General features: G+C 45.4%; 1 protein-coding gene across 1 annotated transcript in view; it reads left to right on the top strand.

Annotated features, from left to right (window-relative positions):
- Positions 1-22,559, top strand: part of mgat4c (mgat4 family member C) — a 91,881-nt gene that overhangs the window by 16,527 nt on the left and 52,795 nt on the right. Inside the window, exons 2-3 of the mRNA XM_048258094.1 lie at positions 12,683-12,756; positions 20,085-20,180. The gene's annotated coding sequence lies outside the window, so the exon portion shown is untranslated. The remainder of the gene's footprint in view (positions 1-12,682; positions 12,757-20,084; positions 20,181-22,559) is intronic.

Consider the following 22,559-nt stretch of genomic DNA (forward strand, 5'->3'; position numbering starts at 1 on the left):
GGGGTCGACAAAGCAAAGCCATTTCTCTTGCACTCGCACTCTGTCTTTTACCCTTCCTTTCATTTATTTATTCTTTTTCTTAAATCACTTTCTCCCTCTCGTTCTCTTAATTCTTTCCCTCGCTCGCTATTCCCCTCTGCGAGTGTGTTGGATCTTGGCTCTCAGAGCGTTTCTATGGTGATACTTTGTGACAGTCCTCGCTCCGCAATTAGGGAGGGCAATTAGAGCTGGAATCGTGGAGGTTGTGAGCGAACTGGGAAAGGTCATGAGAAGGGTTCTTCTAGATGAACACGATTAGATGATCTCCCAACTTGGGGGTGATAGGGGATGCTGAAAGACATTTACATTTCTGTGTTGCTCTCATTAACTGAAATCAGCCAAGGTCTGGTTTGCGTCGTGTCCCTAGAACAGAAATGCCCTAGAACAGAAATGGTTCCCATGTGCCGGTAATTGTTTCTGCTCATTGTTTAAATTTTTTCATTTGTTTAAATGTTTGCCAGATTTATAGCAGGCTAATGGAGTGCCTCGTTTGTGGTCACTTCAAGTAGAGTGTTATCAACCAAAGTATCTATAAGCATAATCAAAAGTAAATTGCAGAATACCACTTGAAATTAGAATGGTCTAGCATTCTAATAATTCAATAAGCTGGCCCAGCAATCAGTTCTACAAATTGCTTGAATTTCTCCAAGTGGCTCACATATACCTTAGCACCTGTTTGAAGATCTCCGCCAGTACTTAAGTCGACTCGTTCCATTACAATTTAGGCCCGTTCTGATATTCGAGGTAGATTTTGTAATTTAGTCTCAGGGGAAAAAAAATCATATGCTGCAGTGTGTGCCTGGGATACGATAGCGGATATTCAGCGGATACTCATATGGAAAAAAAAGAGATTTTAAGTTGAAGAAAAGACATGCGGTCAGCAAATAGTGACTGAAAAGTGCGAGCCGAGGGAGAAGGAAAGAGTGTGAAGAAATTCAGCTGGTGAAATACCATGTGTAGCAGCATGTCAAACTTGTCTAGTGTCTAGTGTGTGCCACTAGGGCTTTGGGTTAAGCTGGCAACCCCTCCGCCCACCCCCCACCCCACCACTCCACCACCTCCTCTTCCTCCACCTCCTCCTCCTCCTCCATGTCTCCACCCCTCACCGCCTCCTCCTTCCACACCGCCCTGCCCGCCTGCCTGTCTGCCTGCCCTGCTCTGAGCTCTGAGTGGCTGTATTGTGTTGGTACAGCGGGGGCTGTGTCTTGCCCTCCAGACAGCACTCCACACTCTCCAGCAGCCCAGCCGCCCGCTCAGGCAGGAAAACATTCTGAGCCCAGTTCCCTGCGGAACTCTTGTCGGAGTGCACACACATGTACACATGTATGCACACACACACACACACACACACACACACACACACACACACACACACACACACAAACACAGAAATACACATACACCTACGATACATGTGCACACACACATATACACATTCAAATAGAGACTCTCACACATACACAAGCTCTCACACACAAACACACACACACACACACACACACACACACACACACACACACACACACACACACACGAACACAGAAAGACACACACACCTACCGTGCATGTGCACACACACACACACACACACACACACACACACACACACATACACATTCAAATAGAGACACCCACACACAGAGAAACACACACATACACACACCCACACACACACAGAGAGAAAGAGAGACAGACAGACACAGAGAAAGAGACATGTTTGGCTAAAGTCTAAGTGCTTGTGCTGACTGATGCCTGATGGTATTCAACCACCATTTTTGGCTCTGGGCTCTTTTGTTTGCCATTGTGGACACAGTGTAGGACAAAAAATGACAAATTTGTGGATGCTGTCATCCTTTATTGCCCGCAGCTGTGGGGTTAGACGCACGCTCCTTTATCGCTTCGGTCCACAACAGGGCTGATTCTCTGTTGGAAATTCGACATAAATTGTCTCCTCAATTTACAAGGGTTTAATAGAGGCCTAGGCACATCATGCTCAGTCCCATCAATACACATGAGGCTAATGGGAAATGTAATTGTCTGGGAGGGGAGATAGATAAATTGAGGATATTACAGTGTATTATATGTCAACTTGTAAAAGAAGAGGCCTTCCGTTGAGAGTGACCTTGTCCAGGTCCCTAGAGTGGGGTCGGGTTTTAAGCCGCACATGCTGTCAAACTCTTCACCGGATCAGGACTTTCTGTTTCGCAGATAAAAGCCCAATCCTAGCCGAGGGAACTTAGTGCTCATATCTCAGATGTTCTGAAAGTCAGAGTCAGACACCTCGCAGAAAGCAGACCACGCTGCAAATATTCTGGCAGTGATCTCTGCAGCCATTTTGGAGAGTATTCTGCATGGAGGAGAGTGTGGATGAAGCAATTGAAGGAAGATGAGTGTGTTATGTATTGCGTGAGTGTGTCTGATGTGTGTGAATTTGTGCCTTTATGTTCAGTTGCAATAGACCTCTGAAAGTCTCTTACTTTTCTTTGACTCTGTCAAGTACCATTTTCTCTCCAATTTCTAGTTGAATCCAATGTGTGGGCTTCCTGTCCTTCCTCAGTAATTGCACTTCATAGTATACTGTATGCCCCTGCTTAGTGTCTGTAACTTAGTGAGACAGAGTTACGTGAACAAGGAACAAGCTTTGAGCAGAGACAGGGCGACTGGTCAAGTTTGGGTATGTTTTGACACAAGACACAAATCGTTTTTATTTATTCCCTCCATTTTAATGAGGGCCTTGTTTTGTAGCAGATGGAATATTAGTCGCTACACCCTCTGGCTGGCAGGGTTTTTTAGGTAGCAGTAGCAGCAGCAGCACACCGCAGGGCAGCCAACTCTGCCACTCTGACTAGGTGCTGGGAAGGCCGAGAAGTTTCAGGTGTATTACAGTGGTTTCCCTGTTACCTGGTGTGAGCCGATTCTAAGCAGATCGCGGCGCGGCAAATGAGTGTGTGTGAGTGTGTGTGTGTGTGTGTGTGTGTGTGTGTGTGTGTGTGTGTGTGTGGACAGGTTTTCTCAGCGCCCCGTGGACATGGCGGAATATTGATGCATGGGAGAGATTGTGCAGTTTGCTCTGACCCTTTTGTTCGCGGAGCCAGCATTAAAGTTGCTGAGTGAGTGTTTCACATTGAGCTCTTCTTTATTCCAGCACTCAGCATAAGTGGATCCAATGCACCCTCGTTCCACGCTCATCTCTCACCCTCCCTACCGCCTGCCTCACTCCAGCCTGCCTGCTCGCCTGCCTGCCTGCCGTCTAATTATTTTCTTTTGGACTTCTGCTCCCCCTTTCTTTCCTACTGTTGCATGACCAGTGTCCACTGACACACATGCTCACTCACACACACACACACACACACACACACACACACACACACACACACACACACACACACACACACACACACACACATTGTTCCCACACACTTGTTTTCTGCCTCACTATTGATGTACAACAATACCAAATCCAGATAGCATCTCATAGATAACCTCTCATACACAAGGCCATTGCCATGTGAATCCATCATTTCCATTTTAGAGTCCTATTAGGGCCAGAAAGCAGATTTGGGAGAGGTCCTCAGGGGCTTTAATCATTCATTATTGCCTCCTAAGGCCCATGATTCATGTCTCAACAGTGCCTCATTAAAGGACAAAAATACATCTCTTAGGCAGGATGCTGAAACCTTTTGAATCCACTGGAAGGATTTGATGATGTTGGGAGCATCCGTGCCATTGGCTGGCTCTGTTTATTGTAGTGCGCCTCCTCCACCATGGCTCTCGCTGGCATGTGCCCAGGCCGTGGTAAAATAGGCTGCGCTCGCAGGTAATGACGATAATTAGTGGGAATGAGGCTGGCTCGCCATATAGGGGTGTCCCCGGCTGCAGCGCCAAGTGCCCACCACCAGAGCCGTCATGGCCGCCAACACGGCTGCAGACACTCTCAGTTTCACGCCTCTGTCTTCCTCTCTCCATCCGACCCATCTGGTTCCCACCTCTGTGGCGCTCCGAGCCACCCTCCACACATGCCATCATAGTGAGCAGGCCAGAGAGAGTCCACTGGTTGCTAACGGTGCCTCTGCTTCAAAAGAGATGTGTTTCTATACCTGGAGTCAGAGCCTGGCCTTGTTACATGACTACGGGTGATGGAGAAGTGTTGATGAGGCACAATGGCTGTACTTGTGTGCAGCATTCAACCTGAAGCAGCAGCTCTACTCTTGCGTGTGTGTATGTGTGTGTGCGTGTGTTGCTGGGGACCACTATAAGATTCCTGTGTCTGGCCGCACCTGCCCTCAGCACCATCTCGTCCTGGTGTTTGCGCTCCTCTCCGGTGCGGTTCCTCGGCCCGGCCCCCCGAGCAGGTGTGTGGCCCGCAGAGACACGGAGCCAAATGAACAAACACGGTGCCGTACAGCTGTGTGTGCTCACCACTCCCACCTCCCGCCTCACGCCATGGGGCTCCCAAATCTAATCAACTCTCATGTCTGACTCATCCCCTGCTCGTTTTCCCCCACTGTCATTTGAGGATTCACTACAGTGGGGATCGAATGAAAATGAACAGGTTCACTTTGCTAAAAAATGTGCACATCCTCTACTGCTAGTGCAAGTTTACTAGGGGACGAGTGCCAGATTGGCTTGACACCAAATGGAAATGATGAATATTTATGATATGGCATTCTTGTGACTGTTGCTTAGACAAGTGCAGCTCTGATTAAAGATTCCAGTTTAGAGGCACTTTGTATTTTCTATTTGGCCTATAGTAGAAGATATTTAAATATTCATTGTTTTTATTTGAAATATTCATTGTTTCCACTTTTCGCACATTATAAAAAATTGTAAATATCTCAGAAATCTATTACATTTCAGATGATAGTTCATAATACATTCCTGATATTCACTCACAAAGACTTGTTTGTCCTGTCAATCTAATTGACTCAGTAAATATTGGCTCTCTCGGATGAGCATTGAGTTGGTGCAGCTAACTCATTTTGGCCTCTGCTGTGCAACTTCAATCTCAGCGTGCAGAGCAGATGTCAGCCTGCATTTCTCTCAGCCGACGCAAGCCAAAGGCAGGAGCCACCTGAGTGGGCTTAAGTCTTTGGGGCGCTGGTGGATAGATTAAAGCTGATGGCGGCACTGCTTATCTGTGCGGCGTCAGGTCCCGTATTGATTTTTAAAGAGGAAATGCATTTTTTATGGGCTGAGGGGAGCCACTCCAGAGGCCAGAACAAAAACATGAAAATAAAATGCAAGAGATTGGGCCGAGGGTTTGGGGCCCCGGCTGAGTGCCGGGTTGTCCTGACTACAAGAACACAGGAAGCCCTGGTCTGCTGCATCTCTCTCTCTCTCTCTCTCTCTCTCTGTCTTTCTCTCTCCTGCTACCTCTTTTTCTCTCCCTCTCTTTCTCTCTCATTGTCTCACTTTCCCTCCCTCTCTCTTTCTCTTTCTCTTTCCTTCGCTCTCTCTTTCCCCCTCTCTCTTTCTCTTTCTCTCTTTCTCTCCCTGTCAGTCCTGCTCCAGTCCTCCAGCACCCATCAGTTTGGTGCACAACAGGAAGCCATATGGCACAGGGACAGAAGGCCCACAGATGCTCCCATCAGAAAGCCACCAGAAAACAGCACACATTCAGTCTGGTCATATGGTCCAGAGAGTCCACACAGCAAACTGACTCACTGTTACTTACTTCAGTGGAGTACTGGCGCTTAAGTGCACAAAAAACAGGCAGGCAGTGCAAAAAAACAAGCTAGGCAATGCAAAAGTGTTTTTTAATGGAAGTCTGTTAACCATAAACCATTAGTGTATTTTCCATTTTTGTACTTTTTCTGCTACGCTGTTTGAGCATTGGTGGGTCCCTGCGAGGTCCTCACTGCAATTTTTCCAAAAGAAACATTACAGCTTGTCTCAGACTTGGAGAGAAAGAGAGAGAGAGAGAGGGAGAGAAGATGAGAGGAGAGTGCGAGCGGGGAGAGAAACGGAGAGGGGGAGAGAGAAAGAGGGAGCGTGATGGAGAGAGCGAGAGGGAGCATCGCCCTGGAGGTGCGGAGAGATAGAGGTGCTAAGATCTGGGCTCTTTTCATTTCTGCCCAGGTGCTGACAGTGTTGGTAAGAGATGCGGAGGTGAGGTGGGGAGCTGTGGATTAAAGATCATATCAACGTCGCAGCCAGGGCTAGGGAAAGCGAGGGAGAGAGAGAGAGAGAGAGATGATGGTGCTGATATCAGGTGAAGCCTTTGCTGAGGGAGACAGAGGAAGCTTATAGAGGGCCTCAGCAACAGGGGAAGGGGGAATGCAATCAAGATAGCCGCTGTGTGTGTGGGCCTATAGATGTGGCTGCCGTCATCTCAGACAGCTTGGCAGGGAGATGCCTGTGACGTGGCCTCAGCACGCAGCCCTGGCGGTAGAGATGAGGCGCTAAGAGGGGTCTCCCCAGACAGCTGCTCTCTGATCTGGTTCTCATCAGGAATGTGCAAACCAAAACTGTTGGAAGACTGAACAGTTCCGTTCCTTTTTTTTTGACTAAATGTTTGCTTTTACAAGCAAGAATTCTGATGTAAGGCTGATGTATGAAGGCGGATGAAATTATGCTTCTCGAACATATTATCAATAAATACCTTCTGAGTCATCCTCACTCCATTTTAGTATGGTGATGGTGCTTCATTTGCAAATCTAAAGCAAGAGCCTCTATGTATCCATTGTCTTGGAGGAATTCCAGTCTGGCAATGCAGCGTATTTCAGTTCTTATTTAACTTTGAGAGTGACCTTCTGGTTTGAAGCGCAGCTCTCAAATGGCCGTCGGCCCCTGGCTGAGGAGGGGATGCGATCTGATCCAGGGCGGACAGGCTGAGAGCCACGGGGGGAGCCAGGATGTGGTCCCGCGGGGGCCCGCAAAGCTTAACCGCTGGGCCGCAACCTTTTAATCCCGCTCCTGCAGCCCCTCCGATGGCTTGACACGTGGGTCATCTCCATGGATACATTCCCAGCATCCTGGCAGGGTTTGTTGCGATGATCTGAGCACTCGGTTGCCAAAAGAGAGGGGGGCTGTCAAACAGTGTATACAACCTCCCACAGTCCACAATGTCTATACTGGACAGTCCCCTTCCTTTCACTACTCGCTATTCTACTTTTATTCCTGGTCTTCTATGGCAACAGAGCTGTACGAATTAAGACAGAAGGACCCGACTGAGCAGTCCCTCCAGGAATTCGCGATGTTGCGATCGCAACAATTAACGCAAATTCAGCAAATCCTCGTGAATTCTGGGCGACCTCGCAATTTTGTCCAAACACCGCAACTTTTTTGCAAATTTGACCAATCATCATGGTTTTCCCGTGAAATTTCACCTACCACAACAGTCCCTCACGCAGAATATTGAGTCAGATGCCACACTTCTGCAGACACCAGAGACTATTACTTGTTCACTCCTCTGCAGTTTTGATGACAATAAATAGAAGGCTAACGTTAATGATCTGCTTTACTTGCATCTCTCAACCTGGCCTATTTGGTTTACTGACATTTGAGTAGGCTACAGTATGCAGCCCATTGGCAACGTTTACACCTGGAGATGCATGGAAATGCATGGATTCCAGTTGCTGCTACTGGAAGAAACTGGAATCCATGCATTTCCACTGAATTATTTATGGAATCTGATCCCTTATCATACCTGTTCATTCTTACCATCAAATTTCGACTTATCGCGGACTAAATTCAAGATGGCTGCAAACACTAAACTTCGTGAAGATACTGTCTGAATAAATCGTCTGGTAAGTAAACTACCAGTGCTTTTTCAAAGTTCTCAATGTCTCGTTTTAAATGTCAGGGCCCTCGGAAGTCTACCAATGAAGTGTGGAGATACATTGAGCCTCGTAAATGGTGTAAAACAGTGATTTATTTGCATGGCTAGCCCGATGCCGAAGCACCACCATTGAAAAAGCTGTTGGTAGCATCGGCTAACTAGCGCCAGATTTTGGAGTGCAGGGGACAAGCCCAGATGACAAACGTTCACACTCGGTATCATGTTTCAACATACTTTAGGTCAATATCACACCGGAATTCTCCTTTAATATGAATTACAACATATATGAATGTATTGAAACATGATGCCATCTTTTTAGGGGGCTGTCTTTTTTGGACAGTTCTACGAAAGGTTACTGCTTTGTGAATTACCCATTCAAAGTATTTACACAAATAGAATTACCCCAGTCAAAGTATTTACACAAATAAAGTAGGCCTACTTTGATTTTCTGTAACCCTTACTATTTACCTTTACTTATCCTTTTTAATAAGCATCAATATGATCAGTGTGATTTTGGTCTTACTAACCTTAATTGCCCTCAATAAAAAAAATTGGAAAAAGAAATCGCAACTATTTTTGCAATTTTCACTCCCTCCCGCAATTTCTTCGCAACAAACAGCTAAAAACACCGCTACTTCCATCGCAATTTTTTAGAAAAGTTGTCGCGAAATCAGGCATTTTAGATCGCAACAATCTCAAAAAATCCTCGCAAAATCCTGGATGGACTGACTGAGCATCAGTGAATAGGTGATAGATGATTTAAATTATGCTCATGCCCAGAAGAGGCCATTCTGTCATTACACCAATCTTCTTACTCCCTCCCAAATAATAGCGTCGCCTAGCCATTACAGTGGCATTTTGATTAGCAATTTTAACACCCAGCAATTTCCTGGCATGTTCTCTGGAAGCCGGCTAAGCACAGCCTGATTCTCTTCAGACAGTCCTATTCAGGAGTCGCTTAGCGATGTTAAGAATAAGTGTGCACATTAATCCCAAAGTCACTGCAATCTTGTAATCCACTCAGTATGTTAATTGCCTGCTATTTTCTTAGGAAGGAGGCCTTACAGGCAGGGTCATTAACAGGCTCAGAGCAATTGACCAAGGATAGCCAGTCTGTCCCAAGGCCCTATCAACTCTTTTCACTGCTTTAAATTCAGATCTGTTCTAGCACAGGCACACACACACACACACACACACACACACACACACACACACACACACACACACACACACAATGAGCAAGATCTAGAACCACTCCTTATTTTGGTGCCATTGATGGCTGGCTACAGATACTTTTGGTGCCATTATTCTACAGAGTGAATAAGACCATAACCAAATGTATATAGAAATGTATAGGTCCTGAAATACTTCCTGTCTGTATGTATTATTTAGGCATGCATAAATCATATGCTTGATTCTAGGAGGGAATTTTTATGTCATCTGTGAGACCCCCTACTAGACAGCACTGTAAATAAATAATGAATGAGCTGACTGAACAGTGTCACACACACACACACACACACACACACACACACACACACACACACACACACACACACACACACACACACACACACACACACACAAAGAGAAAAGAGAGAGAGAGAGAGAGGGAGAGAAAGATACACAAGATAAGAAAAACATAAGCATATGTATGCATTCTCACCTATGCAGGCACATCCACACATACTAATGTGTCTGACATCTTCCTACCCCCACCCAAATTCAATAAATATACAAATTCATACATACACATGTACACACATCCATGCACACTAACGCATTGATACTTTGCCCCTCCAAACACAAACAACACACACACACACTCACACACACACACACGCCGCACAAAGAGGCTCGCACACAAGTCAGTCCTATATTTCCTGTGCCTCTTTAAGCCTCCAGGGTAGAGCACCAAGCTCATAGCCGTGCTCGCCGGTCCCCCGAGTGCCCTTAAGCCCCGGCAACATGATGGATGCTTCAAAGCAGGTTTCTCACCGCACCAATAAAGCAGCGCTGTCAAAACGGGCGCCCTTGCAACATATGCTGATGAAGATAGTCACATGCAATTAGAGGATCTGTGCCACACGTTATTGTGGTGCCAAGCGCGCCAGCACAAATGGGCACTGACTGATGATGGCAGAGTTTGGAGGACGTGAGCGGCGCGTTGTAAACACGCCTCCTAATGACCAGCGCCACGTTGGCGCGGCAGCTAATGACGGGAGTTATTAGGCATTAATGGAGCTTTAAGGGGCGAAGTGGAGGGAAGGAAGGCCGTGAGAAGTAGCGGTGACAGCCTGGTGTCTGCCTGCGTGGGCCGGATGCCTCCTCTTTCCCCTGCCAGGAGGTGCGTGGGCGTCTCAGATGCAGGTGTTTCACATCAGCGCAGCTTTTTAATGCTCGTCTTTTTCTAATAGCAATTACAGGTTTTTTCCAATTGCTAACACAAATAAAATGACACGCATCGCACAATTATTTAAACTGACACACAGAGAGGAAAACCTTTTCTCAAGTCTCCAAAAGTTTAAACACATTTTCTGCTTTACACACATTTTGCAATTCAAAATGGCACTTTTTTTCAAATGCAGATGGTTCTCTGCATAAGACACACCAATCTGACATAAAGTCACATGTTTGCCATTTCAAAACACTTCAAAATGACACTACATGAGCTAATTAGCCAATATGTGCCACCTGGCCAAACACCTCAATAGTCAATTGTTACCACTTAGGAAGTAAGCACTATGAAAAGACCACAGGTGACCACACCTTTTTTTACAACAATGGAAGATGTTGCTAAGAGAGGAAGAGGAAGAGCAAGGGTGAGAATAAGAGGAAGAGTGAAGGGTAGAGTGGTGGTAAAAAGGAAAATAAAAGAAATGTTTCAACAGCATATGTGTATATCGGCAAATATTGCTGTGGATGTGAACAATCTGGTTGGTTGCAGTGCTTCATTTTGCAGGATATATGAGCTATTTTGCAGTTTGGGTGTGTGGTTTTGTGAATTGTGTTAGGTATTTTGATAAAACCAGCCTAGTTTGCAAAATTGTGTTTTAGCAATTGGAAAAAAAAAAATGTAAGTACTGCTGCAATTGTTATTAGGGAATGTGTAGAAATTGGTGTCATCTGTACATCAGCAACCCCCACAACACACACACACACACAAACACACACACACACTGATTTCCTGCTTCCACACTTTTATCTCTCCTTTCTCCATTTCTCTCTCTCTCTCCATCTCTTTTCCTCCATCTCTCTCACTCTCAGATCATCTGACCATTTTTGAGTGTAGTAGCAGTGCCAATAGCCCTCACTCAGGCAGAGAAGAGCCCAGCGCCGTCCACCTGCCCGTGGATAGCTGAGAGGGAGGGGTGTGTGTGTGTGTGTGTGTGTGTGGGGCATCATCCCTATCGAGCAGCACTCTGCGCTCAGCGCCCACCTCCCCGCCACCGGCAGGCCCTCTTTGAAGTCTCGCGTCGGCTTTGAGAGCGGAACCTTGGGCCACGGTCGTGCTGGCAGAGGTGCGCCCAGGTTGCCATGTAGAGCCGAGCGAAAAGCTCCGATGCCCACAAAGAGAGGGAAGTAGAAGAAAGGCGCACTTTGACCTTTTTTTTTTTCCTATGGATGAATTCAAAGGCAAGGAGTGGGGATAATGCAGAAGGAAAGAGTGAGGGAGAGAGAGAGAGAGAGAGAGAGAGATAGAGAGAGAGAGAGAGAGATGAGAGAGAGAGAGAGAGAGAGAGAGAGAGAGAGAGATATATATATATAGAGAGAGTGAGATAGAGAGAGAGAGAGAGAGATATATATATATAGAGAGAGTGAGATAGAGAGAGAGAGAGAGAGATATATATATATAGAAAGAGAGAGAGATATAGAGAGAGTGAGATAGAGAGAGATATATATATATAGAGAGTGAGATACAGAGAGAGAGAGAGAGAGAGAGATATAGAGAGAGTGAGAGAGATATATATATAGAGAGAGAGAGAGAGAGAGAGAGAGAGACTTCTACTGTAAGGCTCCTTTGCCTTCTGACTTCTTGGCTTACACAATAGCAGCACACTGGAGGTGGAGGACCAGACACCCGGGGTCCTGCCCAGCGTTGGGGAATCACAAAGCACAGCACAACAGCATAACAACACATCACACACAACAGCTTCGCATGCAGGGATGGCTTGGCTTAGGTTAGCTTATCTAAACACCGGTCAGCACAACAAATGACAACACAAGGCAATCCAACACATCACACCACATGCTCATCTTGGTCCAGCACACAGAAATTACATATCGAACAGAATTCTATCAACTGCTAGATAGCACTGCTCTGCCAAACCCTAGGGCTCTCAGTCATGTGATAGCGTGTGAGTGTAGGGTGTGTATGTGTTTTGTATGGGTAAGGTGTGCACCACCTGGCTCATTGGACAGCTGGGTTTTTTTTTCCGATCTCAGTGAGCAATGGCAGGACAGCGGCTGAATAAAATCGGCCTCTGAAAATGAGGTCATCCACTCATCTTTTGATCAGGCCGTTCTTCATCTCGGACCTGGGCTGTATAAAGAAGGATTTATCATAGCGACCGGCTTTGAGGTAACAAAATCACAAACAAACTAAAGGGGGATCGATAGAGACTGTCTCGAGGAATGATGAACTGGCACTTCTCTGGAAAATCAATCGTTGCCCCCCACCCACCCCACAGCTCCAGCCCCAGCCACAGCACTTCTGTGGTGTCCATGACTCCAACCTTGCACCAGCGTTTCCCACCCCCTCTCCTCTTTTCTTCCCTCTCTGTGGTTTCTCATTGTAAATTTAACAACCATGTCTCTCTCTCTCTTTCTCTCCCTTTCTCTCTCTCTGTCTTTCTTTGTTAGCCTTGGAGATGGAAGCGCCTTTGATCTGTGAAACAACATCTACCCAATAATGGCCCATAAGATAAGCAGTATAAGTAAGTAATGCTGTATATATTTACAATTTTATAGATTTTCTTTCTTTCTCCTTTTCTCTGGTCTGTTCTCTGTCGTACTGACTTCAGTGGAGGTTGGGTTTTAGAAGGGCTTGATGTGTTCTAGCCATTACATAAGAGCAGTGTAGGACCCTTATGATTCAGAGAACCTTGGAAAGTGGAGAGTAAAGTAGAGGTTTTTTTTTCCAGTTCTATGAGTGTTTCAGCTATAAAGGCTATGGACAGACTACCAATGAATGGTTAATGTTAATAAACCAATATAAGGTTTATATGGGTTCATAATCAGGTCTGTAATGGTCAGTTCAAGCACAGAGAGGTAAACTATTATTCTTAACCCATTTAAACCCAAATTTTTCCCAGACATGCAAATATGCAAATCATGTGTTATTAGCAACCCTTTGAAGTAATCAATATTTTTTTTTTTTTTATGTAGAAAAGTAGATGAAAAAGTGAGTTTTATTATTCCCCTGGGGATCAATAAAGTATCTATCTATCTATCTATCTATCTATCTATACTATATGCGTATACTCAATTAAAGGTTGCTCAAATTGCTTTTTTGTTAAAATAAAGGTATTCTGACAGGACTTTTCAAACTGATATGAACACTGAGACCAATGGCAATAATAAATATGAAAAATATGTAAACATTGTTTATTTACCAGGAGCTTCGGCTTGTTAAAATAGAACCCTGGATGTGTCTGTGCGTGCGTGTGTGTCTGCATGTAGTTGTGAGAGTTAGTGTATATGGTCTGTGTGTGTGTATCTGCATGGGGTGTGAGAGTTAGTGTGCATATTGTGTGTGTGTGTGTCTGTATATATATATCGTCCCCTTAGAATTATAGGGTTCTATCTAAGTTCTGAGTAGTTCTGAGATATTGAGCCTCAAAGTCTTAGAATTCCATAGAGTTACACTACTAAGTGGAACAAACCTCTTCAGATATAATGTCCAATGTCCCCTTATCTTCTTAAGGTGTCACAGAATATTGACAAATTTTGACAAAAATGTCAGATAGAACCTTATAATTCTAAGGGGACGATATATATACATGTATATATATTTATATCATATATATCATCCTCTTCTCAAGGTGCAACCAGGAAGTAAACAGCTCTGGTCATGTGACAATTTACTCAAAACATTTGACACTGCACACATTTAATTGAAACACTCTATTGTTTCAATATTTACTGAAAGAGTATTGGGATATTCCCCAGTTACAGTTTTAGAGGCTTATAAGTACATTTTTTTTTTTCGGTCACAATTGTGACCGATGGGGTGAAATGGGTTAATATAGAACACTGTAATATAGAATCCTTTATGTGCCTTTATGAAGGACACAATACAGTACAGAGCTGCTGCCCAGCCATATAGCTGACTGTCAGAAATCCTTGGTTTGAGGAAAAAAAGCAGCCTTCAGAACCCATCACCTTCAAAAGGCTTCAAAGATGGCAGGCCCATCTCACCATGGCTCTGTCATGCCTTCTTTGTGAGATCTGAGCTGGCTGGTGGCGGTGGTGGGGGTGGGGGGAGTAGGGTGTTCTGATGACTCGAGGAACTTCCTACTATCTCTCTCTCTCTCTCTCTCTCTCTCTCTCTCTCTTCTCTCTCGTCAGCACTCTGTCACGCAGTCTGTGTGAAGACGAGCCACAGGGAGATGAAGCTGCAGACAGGTATCCATCAGGGTGCGTTTTCTCGTCTGACATTGCCAAGAGGCTGGAGTCAGGCTACTGAAATATTCATACAGCAAGGAAAACGAGGCTGCAGGTAGAGAGGGAGCATTAAAGAGGTGCCCTGAGTTGTGTCGCGCTCCTTTACGATTATGTTTGGGAGCTCCCAGAGCAATATCGCCTGGCTTGAGTTAATTGCTGGCTTATCATTTAGTAAACGGTAAACTGTTTTATTTTTCGCAGTCGGTATGTGGAGGATATGTAGTTATACTTCAAAGTCCCAGTCGGTGTGCAAATATAAATCTGGAATCATTATTCATGAATTGCAAATGCTGTAAGAAATTACTGGCATATTCTACAGCTTTTGTGTTTCTTGAGCATATTGAATTTCAGGATTATTCATAAACTTGGCACTTACTTTTGACTTTGGGATTTTCTTTTTTGCCAAGTTCAGACTCAGAAAGTATCTCATATAATATATGAGAAAATCTGAGAAATTGTGACACGTATGCCACGCATGATATCTGTAACTACAAGCCATGTAGTTAGAGATATCAGATCATTGTTTTTTTGGTATTGCCATATTTAATTCCTCATCCCAAATGACAATACAAACCATAGCCTCGGGGGAAAATACCATTAGACACCCTCGGAAAGTTGCAAATCGTCAGTTCATGACTTGTGTCCCAGAGTCCCCCAATGAGCAAATATGAGGATCTCCAACGCTCTCTGGAAATATCAATATAGATTTACGAGTCTCCCTGAAGCAAGGTCCTCAGCTAATTAAATCTTTAATCACTCAGCGCTGTGAAAACAGAGGAGGGCCTGGAATGATGCATGTGTAAGCGCTGGGCACAGGAGCTTTTTCTTTCCAAGACAAAGGGAGATAATTGGGTCAAAAACCTGAGCACATTTTAAACGCTACATCCTCTGCTCTCGCTCAGGCATAGATAGCACTTTTCCCCTGAATGTGCAGAGAGAGAGAGAGAGAAACTTCAAAGAGCGTGGAAGCTCACTGATGGCAGTTATGTTTCTGATATTTTTTGCTTCCCTGAAGCATTTTTAATCAGGCAGCCAAAGGTACACCGATGGGATTTAGCATACATAGAGAAGGAGATTTCTGGCAAGGCAGACTTAGCAAGACCAAAGATTTGATACCATAAATAGCTAGCCTTTTGTGTCAGTGCGCCAGGGATTTGAACACTGATGACCTCTTATATTGTAAATATCATCTTGCTACTGTCACCCATATCTAGTTATATCCTGATATTTTCTTTTCTGTTTGAGGTGCACATGCCTATGTACAGTACCTATGTTCCTGCAACAGATAACACGCTACACACACACACACACACACACAGACACACACACACACACACACACACACACACACACACACACACACACACACACACACACACACACGCACACACACAGAAGGCACAATGAAAACTAAAACCGTTACCTTTATAGAATAATTTCTTCAAACCATTGCTTAGCTTTAAAATAAGGGCTTATCTAAAGCCTTTGATCACTGATTTTTACCTCAGCTCTTCAGCATTCTCTCTTCTGCAGCACATGGCACATGGAGGCAGACCACTGTGGATGCAATCATTTTATCATTTTTCCCTGCTCTCTCTCTCTCTCTCTCTCTCTCTCTCTCTCTCTGTCTCTCTGTCCTCTCACATTTCCCTCCTGCTAACCCCACTCTTTCTTTCTTCCTCTCTTTTCCCCTCTCACTCACCCCCAATCCCTCTCTCTTCCCCTCTTCATCTCTCTCTCTCTCTCATTCTTTCTCTCCTTCCCCCAAGTCAGTGGCAGCTCCTCATTCTCAGTGCAAAGTGCACGGCAAGCAAGCTGTTTAAATGAGGACCCCCTGACCACAGTGAGCTGAGGTTATCTGTGCCTTACAGGAAGCTGCCGCCGTGTGGCCTGATTTCTGCGCTCCAGACCCGTTTTCTCTGGGGCTGTGCTCCCATCACATGTTCATTTATTTATTCATGCACTTATTTTGCATGTAGAGCGATTGGAGCCAGCTCCGTGTTTTGGTGCTTTCATCCAATTACTCTACTTTCTATTTCATCCACTCCTACTGCACACACACATGCACGCACACACACACACACACACACACACACACACACACAACAATGAGTTGAGCATGTGTGTTAGCGGAAGTCGACATGACCGCACTGTTGGGCAGAAGCTACAGCGGGCGAGGTCAAACACAAAAGCAGTTTCACCCAGCGCATCCCCACGTCTCCCCTCGCCTCTGCAGGAGTGTCCTCATAATAACCATCTCATAAATCTGACTGTGAAGTTATGGATGGCTTTCAAAGCGGCAGTTAAAATCAGCCACACACACACACACACACACACACACACACACACATACCCACACACACACACACACACACATCAGCGAGCGTAGATATATGCGTTACACAAGATGTGGTGATTACGAGCGTTCTGGGCGCTCTCTGAAGCCCCGCCCGAACGCCATGGTGATAACAACAGTGAGCGGCGCAGCAGCAGCAGCTGGGAGATGAGGGCTTCTCCATATGTTGCTCATGAGTTCTAATCCTCCACTGATGCGTAATCCCATAATGTACACGTCTTTATCTGCCTACGGGCAGGAGTGTGGGGGCACAAACACCAAACTTCTGAGAATACCAGTGACTACCCAACGGGTGTGTGTGTGTAGAGGGAGGGGTGTGTGGGGATGGGTGACAGTGCGGTGCCAATGATGGACCTCATGATGGCGTCTGTCCGGTGTCGCCTCTCGGTCTTTGGGCTGGGCATATGGCGGTAAAAAGTCACAGCTGCTGCAGTCCATTAGAACAATGCATTTGGGCCAATTAGGAGGCAGCGGCAGGCAGCAGCCGAGGTAGACGGCGGCCGTGGCGCACGGCGCATGCTCTCCCGCTATTACGGCCTGGCTGCCGGCCCCCGGAATGCCAACTCAATCAGCGTGGAATTCGCCCACCTGATCCTCCCTCCGTTACTCGCTCCCACACTAGATCGTTAAAAAAAACCTGCTGGCAGGGACACCCAATTTCAGGAGAATTTGAATGAGAGAGGGGCTAGATTGAGAAAGATGGATGGATAGAGAAAGGGAGAGGGAGAAACACAGAGCGAGAGAGTGAGAGAGAGAGAGGCAGAGCGGGTGGAAATTAATGCAGGCAGGTGAAATAGGGAAAAACTGTCAGTGGTGGCGAGACTGAGAAGGAGCAGTCCGTTGCATACCAAAGACAAGACACTGCGGCTTTTACACAGGGGGTTGACTAGACCCTCAGGCCTCCTTGAAGGTTTACCTTTGAAAGCCTCTCTGCCGTTTAGGTGGCCTGGTCAGGGCCTGTGTAGAAAGGGGAAGAAAGGTAAGGAGCATTAAAAGGACCCCGCTTCTTATGGTTACTCGGTACGCAGGCGTCAGCGCCACCCCCTCCGTCCTGCCGCCGACTGCGTAGCCGCCATTAGCAGAGATGGATTTTGACAAGAAAAATGAAGTGTGCCATTTCCTGTGGCCTCCAGCGCCTTTGTGAATAATGAGAAGGGCTTTGGCTGTTGCCTCCAAGACCCCTCCAGCCTATTCAGAAATAGCTCTCCCCTGTGAAGATGCTCCTTTCTCTCTCTCCTCCAGCCCTTCGACTTAGTCTACCACTTCTTTCCTTTTTTTATGTTTCCTTTTTTCCCCACCACCCCTAAGTCTGTGAAGAAACTGTCACATCCTATCAGTACAGGATCTTTAAGAAGTGAATTAAATATATCTTATCCTTTTCTGACCACTTCTAACGCTAACTGTTCCTTTATATATATATTTACTGTGGGTTTGGATTTCACTCTCTGGAGTTTTATGTCATAAAACTTCATTATTTTCCCTTTGTGCAGATGTGAGTGGATTTGCCTTATCAGAGGGACAGGCAGAGAGGGAAAGAGAGGGAAAGAAAGAGTGCTCTCTGACAGAGGTGCAGTTCACTGAACAACTGCAGTGTGACACTATCAAATGTCTTCACTTTACAACAAGGCTGTGAAGGTTTATTATGGGTTTCCTTTGATGGATTTTTAATAAGACGTGACCTTACTCAACACTGTAGCTCACATAAATGCCAGTGTGCGTAATAGCATGCGTGCACATTCACACACACACACACACACACACACACACACACACACACACACACACACACACACACACCTACACACACACACACACACACACACACACACACACATACTGTATACGCAGCCACACTACCACACCACCACACACACACACACCCACCCCTACACACATATGCACACACACACATGCACACCGCCATGTTTCATTCTAGTTGTATGATTCTTTCTTCTTATGGTAAGAACTAGTCCTGTGCCACTCCAGTTGGAATGGAATAGAATTAAAGTACATATGGAAAACTCTGCTGTAACAAGTTTATGGCACAGCAGGGGGGAGGGGGACATTTAGGACTGCATTACACAGATGGTTGACAGACGTGCGAGTGTGGGCGGTCATAGATGTTAAAATGTATGTATTTTAAAACAACAAAAAAATCAGTGCAGTGTCAATTAAGCTGCGCTCAATGAACGACTGGCCATGGAACATGGGAACAGTGTGTCTATGTGCTATGTCTACTGTGGGGGTGCTTTTAACAGCATGTGCTGCTTCATGTTGAGCCAGTGCTTTTGTGTATGGATGTTGGGGGAGGACTCTGTGGAAGATTCTTGTGTCTACGTATATTGAATGTTGTTTGTTCTCTTGTATGTTTTGTGTGGGTGGTGTGTGTATGTATGTGTTGTTCATTTGTGTGTGTGTGTGTGTGTTGTTCATGTGTGTGTGTGTGTGTGTGTGTGTGTGTGTTGTTCATGTGTGTGTGTGTGTGTGTGTATGTATGTGTATATGTTAGACTAAGGGTTGCCAGTGGCTTAGTTAGCTGTCTGCTTGGCGCTTCACTGCCTGCGTGATGTATCTTTATGGCCCTTCATCGGAAGCCAATTACACCATTCTGTGTGGGTCTCTTTGTGTGTGTGTGTGCGAGCCAGTATGTTCGTGTGTGTGTATAGTTGTTTGTGTGTGTGTATAGTTGTGTGTGTGTGTGTGTGTGTGTGTGTGTGATGCGCTCACCGCCGTTCTCTTAGCAACTGTTCCTGGATATTCCTCATAAGCGTCCATCCTCAGGGGGGAGAGCAGCGCTGCCTCCTCCAGTCCATCTGAATTAGAGTCCCAAGTCTCCGCACTGGAGGGATCCGAAGGGCAGCTCACCATTCTGCACATGCCTGCATCCATATTCACACACACACACACACACACACACACACACACACACACACACACACACACACACACACACACACAGTGCACAGCCACGTTCACATGCAGACAATATCCCCTTCCCCCACCACTCTCTATCTCCCTTTCTCTCTCTCTCTCTCTCTCTCACACACACACGACACACACACTAATACACATGGACATGTACACACTCACAAAACAAACAGATATGCGCTCATTTACTCTGTTCCCTGCACACACATCCAAGTATAGAGGCACGCCCCATAAACAGTGCAGAGGGACTGCACTGGTCAAGTGCCTCTGAAATGGCCGTGCGTTAATGGTGGCTCTCTCGTCTTTGTTCCACAGACACGGCAGCTCGTCTCTCTCCTGTGGCCCAGCTGGGCGTCCTCCTCTCCCTCAGCCAGACCAGGCCCATCCTCGCCATCTGACCTCCGCCAAACGGTAACTCCCACCGCCCTCGCTTTTAACACCTCTGATGCACTGTGATTTTTTTGTGTGTGTTTTTTTGTGTGTGTGTATCTAAAAGCATACCTGCCAATATTTACCTTTCAAACAGGTCTCAGATTTTTTTTGTTGGCAGGTTTTATGACACATGAGTTAAAATTGTATGAAGTGAGTGATTTGTATGTGAAGGATATATTTCATACACAGTCTTGCAAACTTGGAAAATGTCAGATAAACATATAAAACTAATGGATATGTGATATTCATTATAAGGTTTGCTGGACATGAAAATGATATGTTTTCTGGGAAAAATAACGGGAGGGTGCCAGAAGATGACCTTAATATATGGGAAAAACATGTAAAAAAAAAGAGTGGTGGCAGGTATTTCAAAGCCGGCGATGTTGTGTTCATTTGTATGGCCTAGTCATGGCAAAGCTCCAGGTTTTCCTGTCTGAACTTTGAAGAGATATAAGAAGCGTCCGCTGTGGCATTATTAAATGTGATCTCATGGGAGAGCTAAGAGATGGGAATGACCAGATTCACAGTTCCACATCACCCATTTTGACCATCCGCCCTTTCCAGCGCTCTTTAATATTGAGAGAGAGGGAGTTTTCATGTGAAGAAAAGGGATGCCGTCTGTGATTTCAGGTGACATTAAACAGGACTGTTAATTATTTTCAAAGATATATAAGGCCGACCTGCTTTTCAGATGACACTTGAAATGGATAGGTTGATAGATACAAGAGTCCATTGAACATTGGATAGGTTGAGAGTCCATTGAACATTGGTATTTTTTTTTTAATTCAGTGCTCTGGAGGAAATCAGTCCTTGCCTGTGAGAATGGGGTTTTATACGCAATACTGTATGTTGTGTGAATCACTATATTCCTTTACTTTTACTATTATCTAGTAGCACAAATACAGTGCAAGCTATGACTCCTCTAGCCATTGCAGGAATGTGGGAAGTTGTATTTTTTTTTTATTCTCCTCTCAGTTAGTTATAATTAGACATAATTGATTCTGTTTCTGCTTGCAGGTCTCTTTCTGTTTGTCTTCCCCAAACGCTCCAGTTCCCAGACTAACTTTTTCATTTCTCTGCTTTTGCTAAATTACTAAACAGAAAGTCATTAGTTGAGAGTATTAACATCGCTCTTGATTGTAGTAAAAGAGACTCAGAACTAAGTCACACAAGGATTATATGACTGGTGTTTTTGGTGCTTGGCACCAGAGGAATTGATGTTTGGAAAGTAATGTAGTAATTTTGTCTTCTGTAACAATTTTCAAACTCAGATATCCTCAGTGTGCTTGCAGGATGATGTAATAATTTGTCAGACCAGCAGGCAGAGTAAAACAGCAGCAGCAGCAACAACAACAGCAGCAAGAAAAAGAACAGGCTAGGCCTCAATCTCCCAGACTGTTGAAACAGCAGAAGATATTCAGGATGAATGGGGTTAGGTGGACAGATTATGACTGATGGCAACTATGAACTGCTCCATCAGGAGTTCTAGTGGTGCATCTGGCATTGGGATAATGCTGAAATGGGCATGCATTAAAGATTCATTTAAGCAGCTGCTCTTGCCACAGGACAGCATGAAACTGTCTGTCTGTGTGTGTGTGTGTGTGTGTGTGTGTGTGTGTGTGTGTGTGTGTGTGTGTGTGTGTGTGTGTTCATGCATGTGTGTGTGTATCTGTATATGCATGCATGAATTCTCCTGATCAGCGAGACTGAGGAGCAGAAATAGGCGAGTGGAGCCTGCTGCCAGATGTGCGGTGCGGTGCAGTGGTCTACCTGTGTATAGGACAGGATGTGGGTCATCGCCCGCTCGTCTCAGCGTACCTCAGTTAGACATGACTGAACGAGCTACAGACCAGACACACAGATGTGTACTTGCAAAGGGATACTCTCACTAACACACACACACACGTATGCATGCGCATGCACATACACACACATTCACACACACACACACACACACACACACACACACACACACACACACACACACACACACACACACACACACACACACACACACACACACACACACACACACATATGGCTCTTAGAGGTATTGGTATTAATGTCTAGCAGTTCAAACAAGGACTTTCTTTAATAGTGGATGAAAATGTGCACTCTCTGTGATCAGAAGGCTGCTCATGTGCCCACGGGTTCCTCTGAGCTCATTGTAGAGAACATTGAGTCTCCCCCTCCCTGATTACTCCAGGTGTTGCATGAATGGAGAGCTCTCAGCAGCCTCTAATTTCATTTGAGGCTATTTAGATGGGCAGCAGTGGCCATATTGACTCACCACTGCCTGGCCCTTTATGGGGCAGAGGCAACCAAAAAACAGCAATCAAAGCTCAGATGCGGAGGCTG

Source organism: Alosa alosa, chromosome 11 (assembly GCF_017589495.1).
Source record: "Alosa alosa isolate M-15738 ecotype Scorff River chromosome 11, AALO_Geno_1.1, whole genome shotgun sequence".
NCBI classification, from domain to species: Eukaryota; Metazoa; Chordata; class Actinopteri; order Clupeiformes; family Clupeidae; genus Alosa; species Alosa alosa.